The sequence below is a fragment of the Macaca fascicularis genome, chromosome 13, assembly GCF_037993035.2.
Source record: "Macaca fascicularis isolate 582-1 chromosome 13, T2T-MFA8v1.1".
Lineage (NCBI taxonomy): Eukaryota > Metazoa > Chordata > Mammalia > Primates > Cercopithecidae > Macaca > Macaca fascicularis.
In genome coordinates this window covers 4,990,187-4,999,985 of record NC_088387.1, presented here as the reverse complement: position 1 = coordinate 4,999,985, position 9,799 = coordinate 4,990,187, and positions in this window count along the sequence as shown.

The following is a 9,799-nucleotide window of genomic DNA, read 5'->3' as shown; positions in this document are numbered from 1 at the left end:
ATGTGTGTCAGGGGTTGAGGAGAGAATGCTGAAAACTAGGGCCCATGCTGTTGCTATTCCTCAGTATAGATCTGCTGCTGCACAGAGTCCTGGAGAATGAGATGTGCTGGAATTCAAAGGTTGTTCCACATCTGCTCACAATAGATCTCCAGCCCTGGGAATCTGGGAGTGATAGCAGTTGCCATTCATCTGCTGAGCCCACCAGAGCAGCTCTGCCACATTAGAGAGCTCAGTTGGAAATGAGGTTACTCTTTTCAACAGCTGCCCTGCCAGAATCCTCTCTACATAGTGGGAATTGAGGGTAAAGAAGTAGGTGCCACCCAGCGACCACCACCCACTTGAGACAGGCCTTCTGCAGCACGATTTTTAAAAAATGTGATCTGCCGAAGTTCACTATCTACCAAAACCTTCTTGAAGAGCTCTTCCTACCCAGGGAGCTAGGATTATGTGAACTGCCACTTGGTTGCTGGGCCCACTGGAACAGTTTTCCCAGGAGACAGCACTGTAGGGAGATGGATACAGTCCCTAGCTTGAATACCATCAGCTTCCACTGTTCTTACTGAGTTTCCACAGTTTTATAGAATTAATCCTTCTCAATCTGTTATAAACTTTTTGCTCAATCTCCAGAGATTTTAAATGTTTGCGTTTGCTAATTTTGACCAGATAAGTAGATGTTTCTCAAGGAGTGGCTTTCCTGCATACCTCACACTACCATTCTGGAGGTCCTTCCCTGGGGCCTTTTGTTATGCAGCAATAAATAACTAATACAATGGCCAAGGAAGGATGTGTCATGTGTGATTTAAATTAAAGCAAGCAATCAGTTAAGTGGACAGCAGCGAGGGCATTTCAAGCAGGAAAAACAGAAAGTGCAAAAGTGTGGAAGGTAGAAGTACAGAGGAGGATCTGAGTTAGAGAAGTGATTCTGAGAGTGTGGTGCTTGCAAGAGCATCATCGGCATTACCTGGGAACTTCTTCATAATACAGATTCTTGAGCCCCACTCCAGACCTAATGAATCAGAATCTCTATGGGTGGAATGTAGCACTCCGGGTTGTGGCAACCTCTGTAGGTGTTTCAGAAGCAGGTTAACATTGGAGAACCACTGAAGTAGAGTGTTTTTTTTTATCAGCTATAATAGTTGGGCTTCTAATATGCCCAACTTCTAAGTGATTTTCTAGTTTCTTTTTTAAGAAATGAGAGATAAAGAACACATAAGTACTTTCTCTTAGTGAATGCTTTAGGGCCTTATTAGAGAAAATCAGCCATGAGAAGCTGGTCATGCTGCAGCAGGTAGATGTTCCACTTTTGCGGGGAATAAGTCACCTCTGATTTTAGTCTGAATTTTATTAGTTCCAATGGTTTTAATGAACCACCCTACAGTTATTCTGCATATGGCCTAATTAGGATATGCAGGGCCTTTGATCCTGTGTGTAGTTCATGATCAGTGGCAGAGGGAGGTGTGGATATTTAGCTTTAACACGATTTAAAAGGGAATATTTAACATTTGACTAAATCCAATTAACTGAAACAGTTAAAACTGTGCAGGACTTAAAGAGTAAAAAGAAGTTTGAACTGAAAGAAGTAAAAGCAACTCAGCTGTTAATCCAGCTGGGAGAATAGGCTCAGATAAAGTGAGTTGCAGTGATCACAGATAATGCGATTTTCTCCCAAGGTCATGCTGCAGCTGGAAAATGCCATAACAACTCCCTCTTGAGTGACAAGAAACAGCAGCTGGCACAGGACTGATCCTGCTTCTTCAGACCCTCAATCAGAGTCTACAGTGGGAGCTTAGACTTTACAAATCTCCTCCCTCTCAACCTAATTAAACTAAAGAGTTTCTGCACAGCGAAAGAAACTATTGGGCGTAAACAGACAACCCACAAAATGGGAGAAAATATTCAAAAACTATGCATCCAATGAAGGTCTAATATCCAGAATCTATGAGGAACTTAATGGAATGAGCAAAAAACAAATAACTCCATTAAGAACTGGGCAAAAGACATGAACAGACAGTTCTCAAAAGAGGACATACAAGTGGCCAATAAACATCTGAGAAAATGCTCAACATCTGAATCAGAAAAATGCAAATTAAAACCACAATGAGACACCATCTCACACCAGTCAGAATGGCTATTATAAAAAGTCAAAAAACAACAGATGCTAGTGAAGCTGTGGAGAAAAGGGAACACTTACAAATTGTTGATGAGAATGTACATTAGGACAGCAACTGTGGAAAGCAGTTTGGAGATTTTTTAAAGAACTAAAATCAGCTATCATTCAGCCCAGCAATCTCATTACTGGGTATATATCCTAAAGAAAACAAATCATTCTACCAAAAAGACACATGCACTCACATGTTCATTGCTGTGCTATTCACAATAACAAAAACGTGAAATCAACCTAGGTGTCCATTAAGGGTGGACTGGATAAAAAGAAAATGTATGTATGCCCCATGGAATACTATGCAGCCATAAAAAAGAATGAAATCATGTCCTTTGCAGCAACATGGATGTAGTTGGAGACCATTATCCTAAGCAATTTAATGCAGGAACAGAAACCAAATGTCACATGTTCTCACTTATAAGTGGGAGATAAACATCGGGTATACGTGGATATAAAGATGGTAACAATAGAAACCGAGGACTACTAGAAGAGGGAAGTGGGGACAAGGGTTGAAAAAACTAACTATTGGGAACAGTGCTCAATAACTGGGTGAGTGAATCATTTGTACCCTAAACCTCAGCATCATGCAATGTACCCATGTAACAAACTTGCACATATATCCCTGAATTGAAAATAAAAGTAGGAAAAAGCAAACAAACAAATCTTCTCTCTCTTACCAAGCAGCAATTTTCTGGCTCCTCCAGAGTGCCCACTCTCACTGCATTAAACTGAAAAATATTGTTTTTTTGGACTGCAGGCTCATCCTTAAATGGCCTTTGTCTGCTTAAACTTTAGCAGAAGGAAAATGACCCCTTTGTCCTGTATTTGAAGAAGGGATTAGTGGTGATGTTTTTTGTTAGTATGTTTGTTTTTAATATATTTATTTGACTTGATTACCAATTTTAGGTCCCAGGTCACAGAAAGGAACCCACAGGACTTGATTCTTGGTGCAGCCATTTGTGAGCTATGGAAGCATATTGTCAAACCATTTCTAACTGTGGCAGATGACTCTCAGCTCTGTTCTAAAGCCTAAATTTTCAATGATTGGTTCTTATTTGATTTCAAATAAGTCCTACCTCCACCTCCCCACGTCATTAGGTATTTTCTTGTAACAATCCCAACAAAGACCAGATATTCTCTGCCATGAATCAAGGACACTAATCTTTCATTTAATCAAATTACCATCTCCAAAATTATTAATAATACTAATATTCTCCACCTGAGGAACTTACACAGATACTTAAGGCAAACTATTGTTAAGAGCTTTGTGACTTGATTAATCCATCTGTCTGAATTATTAAGCTAGTATATTACTTCAGTATTCGAATGTGGACTAGGCACTCATTTTCACATGTTCATCTATTCATCCATTCACTCAAACATTTATCAAGAACTTTCTCTCAGGTGAACACTGTTCTAAGTCCTCAGAACTTAAAGATGAATTAGATGCAACCCCTGTCTTCAAGGCTTACCCTGAGGTTGGGAAGACAACCAGTGGGTACCAGAATGAAGCGGGGAAAAGCTCTGTTGCGGAAATAAAGAAGTCCAAGGCCATAGTGTCAGAGGTGTATCCCCAGGTCATGGAGACTAACCTGGATGGCACAGGCCATGAAGAGAGGCAGACCATGAACAAATTGCCACATCACTTAAGAGAAGAGGGAGTACAGCCAGGATGGCTGTAGATGACAGAACTGAGGGGATGTAGGATGGATTAACCAGAAGAAATGAGCCCTCAAGAAGTGGACATTTAGGGGAGGATGAAGGACACTTAGTCTGGAAATACTTAAGGCAGTGAGGAAGATCTCCCTTCAAGGTGTTCTGGAGACTGGGCAGCCTCTCCAACCCCATCTCCTTCCCGGGGAAATTCTCAGGGAATAGAAAGGAAATGAGATGCAGTGTCCAGAGATGAGACTGCCGATGAAGAGAGACTTCCTCCTGGTCTGAGGGTGGTGGGGGAGAGGGAGGCAGTGGGAGAGTGGATAGGGGATTCCAGGGCAGTACAGTGCTAATCTTCTCTTCAGTGCAGGCCACAGCAGCTGGCAGCGTGTGCAATGACCATGTACATGGGCAGTGCACAGGTCCATGGGGTGGGTCTGTTTCGAGGAATCCCAGTGACTCAGGTGCTAGGCTGTGCTGTCAACCTGAGCTCGCAGTAGTGCTTGGCTGGGTGGAGTGCTGAGTCTGCCACAGGCAAGGCCTTGGAAGATCAGATGCTCTGCCTGAAGCCCTGAGGTGGCCCTGAAACCCTGGAGTGTTCCAGCTGCCCTGACAGGGATGTGACCTGTATAAGGCCTCAGCCTCTTCCTTAGTGTCCATCCAAGCCATTCTCCTGTTTGGCAGCAATTCAGAGGGCCTCAGAGAAATTCAATTTGTAGTTATTAATTGAGTACCTACTATGTGTTGAGCATGTGTTAAGAACTCTGTGCACTGCACTGACCTAGAATGTTGGGATTCCTGCCCTCATGGTGTTGAAATGTGTGGAAATGAAGACAAACATTAGATCAGAAATTGTAAGAGTAGTAGGGGGGCAAGAGTAAATTCCAGGTTACCAGAGGAGAACGTCCAGGGAAATCAACCTTGTGTGGGTCCACAGAGCCCTTGCTGAGAATCTCCTCCTCACTAAGCTAGAGTAGAGAAGCACAGCCCCAGCACCATGGCCCCCCTCCCCATGGTGGAAGGGGGAAGAACAGTTCATTCGTAATTGAGTCACTCACATATTTGGGATAAAAAATAATTTCTTTTCTTTTTTTTTTTTTTTGAGACAGAGTCTCACTCTGTCACCCAGTCTGGAGTGCAGTGGCATGATCTCGGCTCATTGCAACCTCCACCTCCTAAGTTCAAGCAATTCTCCTGTCTCAGCCTCCCAAGTAGCTGGGATGACAGGTATGCGCCACCATGCCTGGCTAATTTTTGTATTTTTAGTAGAGACAGGTTTCACCATGTTGGCCAGGTTGGTCTTGAACTCCTGATCTCAGGTGATCCACCTGCCTCGGCCTCCCAAAGTGCTGGGATTACAGGTGGGAGCCACCATGCCCAGCCCCCAAATAATTTCAAAACAGTTCTTTACTGAAGGTTGCAGTCACCCCTTCTCACCCTTTCGGAGAATAGTCACAAGAATGTTCAGAAATGGAATCTCTTGACTGCTCAGCTTGTCTTCCCTCTCCTAGGACCTCTTCAGCAGACACAGCACTTCACTTCAGCTTCCCAGGGCAGCTCCACATCTCCAACTCTTCTTACAGTCACCGGGCCATGAACCCATCTCCTTTAGACCCTCTCTCTTCCTCTTCTGAGCAGCCTGGTCTGCAGAATCCTGGTCCTCTCCCTATTCTGTGGTTTTAATAGACAGTCATTCGGTTCCATCAGATTCTACTCAGATGAGGTGGGGAGGGGAGCACTGTGCATCTTGCTGGTAGAGCACCTACCAGCCCCTTGACAAGCTTTTGTACTATCCACATGCTCCTCCCAGCATATCACAAGATTGTTTCTATGCTAAAAGGATCCTTTCCCCTCTTCAATGTTGAGATCCATGTTAGCCACCTGGAAACCCACCAAGACCGTTTCTCTTCTTCCAAATCTAAGGCAACAGGGTTGTAGTTGGATATGGCCACCCAGTTCAGACACTTCCTTAGTGTGGCCCTATTGCTGATTTATCTCCATGGGAGGGAAGTAATGTTTGCCCTTTCCAGGCCTGGGCCTTCAGTCATTCTGCATGCATGTCACCAAGCTGGAGCATAGATTGGTGGAGACCCAGCCTTCATGATACAGGGGCAGAGTGGGGCAATGGTTTCCAGGGCCCTGCTCTTCTGAATGGCTTAAAGAATAGAGCTGCTCCACTGATCTGGGTCACCTACATACAGACTGTAAGCTAGAGAGAAACAGTTATTTGCTTGTTAACCCACAATATTATTGGATCTTTTGTTCTGGATAATACAAATCTCATTACCAAAATGTCTCTGTTTTCTAGTGGAGTGAGAGTGTAACAGAAACTACCACCCCATCTTGAGAAACAATTATTCTTCTTTGTTTTTCTTTTTTTTTTTTTCACTTCATTTTATGAATAGCAAAGCTATGAATATGCTCTGCTTAAAGAACTCTAAAAACTGGCCTTGAAAAACTAAGCACAGAATTAAGGTTGCAGACTGTCGCACCTTGGGAAGAATGCCAAGCAGTTAATATGTATTGCTGTTGCAATCAAGCTGGTGCCACCCAGACCAGCAGATGGTTCATCGCTCAAGATGGTCATCAAGACTAGATATACTGACCCACATATAGTCAACCCATGCACAGAGCTTCTCCATATCCTCCCTCCCAGAAAAGCCCTCTGGCCAGCTTGAGAAACTTGAGATGGTCTTTGTGATACTAGCCTACCATCTCTTTAGGTTGTCAGCTCCCGAATAAACCTGCTTTTCCTCTCACCAACTCTTGACTCCTGAGTTTGCCTTTTGAGTGGCGAGTGGCCAGACCTGGGTTCAGTTACAAGAGGGGACCCTATCCCCTGATAAAAAGGTACACTTTACAATCCTGTCCATCATGTAAGTGCCAATCAAAGGTAAAATTACTGTCCTGTAGCTCTCCTTCTCACAAACACTTTTCACTCTTCTTCACCTGCTTAAGGTCCTGGTTACAAATGGGAGTGCTTCCCTCAGTCACCTCCCCTTCTGAGACTGCAGCCACATGGTCTACCAGCTGGCTGCCCGGTGCCCCAGCATCTGCGTTGCTGCCATGTGCTGAAATCTTCCTCCCCTGAGCTTTGCTTTATTAGAACAATTTCCTAAGTTCCATTTCACCAACATCAAGAAGACAGAGATGAACTATCTAAATAAAATAACGCCTGCCATCTTTTCCTTCAGTTCCTATTGATTGTGACTTAATCTCTTGAGGCAAGTTGATGGGCTTAATATTAAACTGAAATACCAAGGGTTAGCAAAGGAATCAGAGAATTGAGTACAAATAAAATTGTCCACAAGTGGAATTTTCCCAACTCTCCAAAGGGGTTGGCTTAAAGCATGTCAGCCAGGATTAAACCCAGGCATTCCGACTCCAGAGCCTTAGGTCACATACAGATGAGTTGCACAGCAGGAATGGGAGGGAGCAAAAGGTCCACTCTTGTTCCCTGTGCCACACAGCTCCTGAAAAATTGTGTATTAACTGCATTGGTATGAATATAATTCTATACATTGTCTTTGAGCTGCTTTCAGAAGGGATCCTCAGTCTATAGGGAGATTCAGAGGAGGTAGAAACTGCCCCCAAACAAGGTGCCTCTGAAAATTCATGTTAAGGCTGGTTCAAGGCCAGTCTTAGTTTTGGAATGAGAGAGGTTCTCTGGGGTGTGATATTTGGGGCAAGGAGTGGCCAAGGCCTATACCTCAAAACATCTCTTCCAAGAGATGTGCCTACATTCCCTAAAGTCAAGAAACGTTGCTTTGATGTACTTAAGAGCCCAGGGGTACCCTGTTAAAATACAATTTCTAGAATGAAGTATTAAACAATACATTTTTGAATAAATAGAAATAAGAAAATTGATCACTAGAGGTCAATTTGGTTCCTGGGAACAGTCCCACTGTTTTTTTCTGTCTGAAGACAAAGCGAAGGCCCCATGAAGCTGTGAGCTCCTGCCCCAGAGATGCTGAAGAAGAATACGGATAACCCCCACCAGAACAGGGGGCCCCATCTGCTCTGGCCATGGGTTTGGATTTACAAAGTCCTCCAATGTCTCCAAGATCTCTTCTTCTGATTCTGGGGATAACAGGGAGAAGAGTACCCACTCACCTGCGATAAGCTATTGGGCTTTACTCGGGACTAGCTTGGGTGAGAGCACAGCCTACACCTTATGCAGTTCCGTTATCCCAGGCAGGGATTTGTGGTTTAAAATATAGGTTTTATTAGTATTCAGATATGGTGAGGCTAACACATCAGGAGACAATTGCCATTGAAAAGATTGTTATACTCACAATTCCCAAGAGGAAGGGGCCCACCAAGCCATGCATGGGGGTAGAGGGGACTAGGGGAAGTCCTGGGGTCAGTTGGGAGGCAGAAGTAGTGAGAGGAAAACATGGCCAAGAGCCTTTATTGCGGTTTTCATGGGAAGGAGCAAGCCGGCCAGTTTAAGAGGGCTTGGCATTGACTAGTTTAAATAACTTCAGCAAATTCAGGGCCATAGAGGCCATCCCTAGTTGTCTGGCACCTGGCCCTGGGTGAGAGCCTTACAGAGAAGGTGGTTGGGGGTATGGGCTCTGGATTGGTTGGTGTGCATTTGAAAGGCACATTTATAAGCAAGGTGCTCGCCATTTCCAGGGATTAGCATGGGAGAGGCAGTCTCTCCAGGGTCAGCAAGTCCCTAAGATAGCAAAGCATCAAAAATACAGAGTAAAAATAAGTGATTAATACACTTTGTATCTGGCAGGCATTCAAATATTGAAAGAATGAATGAATGAATAAGTGTTTGCACAAGTGAGATACTGAGTGGACCTATTTGAAAAGAGAGAGTGGAAGAATGGGCCCAGGATGTGAGGGACTGCAGAGGACACTTGGAACAGGGGCCAGCAAAAGGGCTCTGAGCTCCAGAGAGGAACAACGAAGAGTAATCCTAAGGATGCAGCTTGAGCTGTGGCCCCCAAAAGATATGTCCACAACCTAATCCATGGAATCTGTGAATGGACCTTATGTGAGAAAAACATCTTTACAAAGGTGATTAAGTGAGAGACCTGAAGATGATGACATCCTAGATCAGGCCAGAGCCTAAATCCAATGATGAGTATCTTTATAATGACGAGGGTCTTTATAAGAGATGTGAAAGGGAGAAGACACAGACAACAGACACAGAGGGAAGGCCACGGGAGGGCAAGGCAGAGACTGGAGTGATGCTGCCACGAGTCAAGAGGAGCACCTGGAACCACCAGAGGTAGATGAGGCAAGGACAGACTTTCCCTCGATGTTTTTGAGGAAGTGTGGCCCTGCCAACACCTTGATTTTGGACTCCTGGGCTCCAGAACTGTAAGAGAATAAATCGCTTTTATTTTAGGCTACCAAGTCTTGTTTATTTGTTATGACAGTATTATAAAACTATTAAATAATACAGGATAGTAATATTATAGTGGAAAAAGCAACTAGGCTTTTAAACAAACTAGTCCTCACAAAGTCTATGTGAAGAAGTTACTATGATTATTTATTTATTTATTTATTTATTTATTTATTTATTTATTTTTGAGATGGAGTCTCGCTCTGTTGCCCAGGCTGGAGTGCAGTGGCCAGATCTCAGCTCACTGCAAGCTCCGCCTCCCGGGTTTACGCCATTCTCCTGCCTCAGCCTCCCGAGTAGCTGGGACTACAGGCGCCCGTCACCTCGCCCGGCTAGTTTTTTTGTATTTTTTAGTAGAGACGGGGTTTCACCGTGTTAGCCAGGATGGTCTCGATCTCCTGACCTCGTGATCCGCCCGTCTCGGCCTCCCAAAGTGCTGGGATTACAGGCTTGAGCCACCGCACCCGGCCAAGAAGTTACTATGATTACCATACCAACACCATTTTACCATGGAGGAAACTGAGGCACAGGAATGGGAAGTGACCTGTCCAAGGTCACCCAGCTAAAAGTAGAGGAGTCAGTATCTGAAGCCATCCCACCTATCCCAATCCCATCCCTCA